The 3,153-nt window shown below is 38.0% G+C and overlaps 1 long non-coding RNA gene across 1 annotated transcript; it reads right to left on the reverse strand.

The window, feature by feature from the left end:
• Positions 1-1,509: 1,509 nt before the first annotated feature.
• Positions 1,510-3,147, reverse strand: LOC111410759. The gene is made up of 4 exons (XR_002705754.1): positions 2,943-3,147; positions 2,448-2,486; positions 2,006-2,052; positions 1,510-1,802 (listed from the first exon to the last, which is right to left on the reverse strand). It is a non-coding gene; the product is annotated as an uncharacterized LOC111410759 (long non-coding RNA).
• Positions 3,148-3,153: the final 6 nt, after the last annotated feature.

Consider the following 3,153-nt stretch of genomic DNA (forward strand, 5'->3'; position numbering starts at 1 on the left):
ATGGGCTGGTGGGGCCCATCCGTCCAGCCCTACAATAGCCAGATATGTGCCGAACATATTCGGGTTGATGGAGGACTGGGCCATGTTTAGACACTCTTACCTAATGTTATTTGGGCCACGATGAACCCAACTATGTAATCACTAAGCCCCGGCCCATAATAGTAAAGGATCAAACTTTGTCACGAGGCTCATGACACAAATGTATTGTAAAATAAGTGGAAATTACAAAATTCCCGACTTTTAAAGATCTCAGTGCAAAAATGAGGTGAGATGATTTTTTATGCAGATTTCAGGTATGAATTTAATTATTAATATTAATACAAAATATTTCATCCTCAATTCGGCCCTAAAATTCATTGGGAAAAGCAATTTGTACCCGACGATTTACACACTGAGTTACTCGAGCCCACGCGCCCCCTCACATGGGGGTCGGGTCCCACTCATGGGTCCCGATGTGGGGCCTCGCCCCATGTGAGGGGCAAGGTGGGCCCGTGTAAATTGCCGAGTATACATAGCAAGATCCAAATTCATTTCACACAGTAATCAGCATCTTCTCTCCTCATTTTTTCCCGTTAACCCACGGTCGCTCGCCGTTTTGAAGCACTTCGTCGCTTCGACGCAGCACAGGAACCACTGCCGCGAGGTTTGGATGATGTTTTGTGTAGTGTGGTGTGGTGTTTACGATGGTGTAGTGGTGGATCTGACGCAACTGTTGCCATTTTTTGATCTGTGATTTCGGCGGTTGGGGATGGTTTGCAAACAGTTTCTCTATCCAGCGTGGATGTGGGTGGCTTTGGTGACTTCATGCAGTGCCAAGTGTAATGGATCTAGGTAGGATGGCGGTGGTGGTGGTCTGGTTGTGGTCGGCGTTTGGTGGTTGTTTTGAATGTATTGGTGCGTTGTGGATGGTGATGATGGTTGTTGATGCAGGTGGTGGAGGTGGTCGATCTGTGGTATGTGTGCAGTTTTGTTGGTACAATGTGGGTAGAAGTCAATTCTGTTGGTACAATGCGGGTGGTGGTGTTTGGTAGGGTGGTGTGCAACAGCGGCGGTTGTGGTGATACAAGTTGGTGGTTTTGGTTGATTGTCGGTGTTTTTCCTTTTTTTTTTTTTTTTTTTTTTTTTGGTGGTCTGTGACCTTAAAATTTGATGATCAGTGATTAAAAAATAATATGTGACCTCAACGATCTGGTCTATGACTTTAAAATTTGATGATCTGTGACTAAAAAATAATCCGTGACCTATAAATTTTTAATTTGTAACCTCGAAATAATCTGACCTACAAGATTTTCCATTTGTGATCTCGAAATAATATGTGACCAATTAATTTGATATTATGTGACCTTTAAAAAAATATGTGACTATTAATTGTTTAACCGTGACTTTATTATATTTATTTAATAAATATTATTAATTAATTAAATCTAAACCTGAATTTTAAATTTTCAAACATTTTACCTGAATTTTGAAATGGTGTAAAGAATACACCTTAAATATGAATTTTTCCCGTAAAATAAAGCTTAATTTCTTGTTTTACGAACTGTTGATTTTAACAAAGGGAAAATGAATTATAGTGCATTATTCCTGTACAGAGAAATACATAATCTAGCATAACTATCCGTGCCAATCAATTCAAAAATAGAGAGCAACGGAACCATCGTTAGTATTTCCCAACTCGTCCCAAGTTTTTCTTTCAGCTATGTAATGCATTTTCAGATAGCTTATCTCTGAGATCCTTGAGAGCATCGACAACTTGCGAATCAAGATTGTGCTTCAACAGTTTACCTTGCATAGAAGTTGATCTGCGGACACAAAATACCAAGAGTTTGAATAATGAATTGGTCAGTCCTCAGTACCATCCACCTTAATGCAAACAGGACGGCATGAACTCATATTATCTCTGGGTTGATAAACAAGAATCCCAGTCCCGAAAATAGAAAAGAAAAAGAATGAAGAACCAAAAAACGAAGGTGGGGAAGGATATTTTTCATCTGGCGGGGCATACCTATGTTCTCGTAGCATCTGCTCAACTTCTTTTTGTGAAGCTTTGATCTATATTACACTCGCAGAATCAGAAAGATACAAATACATATAAAATTGTATTCAACTATATAACTATGTAATCATCAGATATAAATCCAAAGGGAGGATGAGCTCGAACATGCTTAGATTTTGACAATTTGTACATGAAATCACATTCAAAAGCATTTGGTTTCTCATGACAGTCTATAATCTATATAACCCGAAACACATTTTCGAGGTCAAGGGGGAGCAATGCATATTTAGGATCCAAGAAATAGAAGGAAAAGGAAGGGCGCTATGATTTTTCAAGTCAACAGTGACAAATTTAACCAAAAACATTTTGTAGAATTACCAATGAAATTCTGATATGCTCGACAAAAATCCTGAACTACATGAGGAGCTTGAGTTGCGCATTAGAGTATTACCTCAGAAACCAATGCCTTGGAGCTCCAAACAAAAGCTCCCTGGAGGAGATAACGAAAGCCATAAGTTTCTATATTACAAGTGTTCTTAAAATATAATAAAAATAAACAACATGATAATTAGATGGTCGAACTATTGAACTGAGCTTTTAAGCTATAATGGCAGCTACTATTGGTGCATAGTTTTCTACTTTCTTCTTAGTGCTATATAAAACTACACAAACTACAGAGAAACTACAATTTAAGAACAACGTGCATGTGACTGGCAGACACATGTATGTGTCGTTAATAATATTATATACACATTTGCTTAAATCTGGGCAGCAAATTGGATTCTGTTTTTCAACCATCTGGTTCCAAATGTAGGAATCACACTGAAGGGCATAAACTTTGAAAGGACGAAAAACACGATTGCTCAAATTTAAACAACTACGTGGTTCCAAATGAAGAAATCATAATGAAGAGCGTATAGTTTAAAAGAAAGAAGAAAGCAATTACTTGCATTTAAATCCTCGCTTATGGTTCCCTTATCGCCAATGGATAGAAAAATCATGCACCACTAGATACTATCCTCCCTAGAGGATAAGTAAGCCTACCTCATGTCAATTAGGCAACTCGAGAAGATGCTAAATGAGCTTACATCAAAACAGGATCTATATAAAATTTTCATGGAGCTTTACCATACACCCATAGGAATTTCATTTTAAAT

Source organism: Olea europaea, chromosome 15, assembly GCF_002742605.1.
Source record: "Olea europaea var. sylvestris chromosome 15, O_europaea_v1, whole genome shotgun sequence".
NCBI lineage: Eukaryota > Viridiplantae > Streptophyta > Magnoliopsida > Lamiales > Oleaceae > Olea > Olea europaea.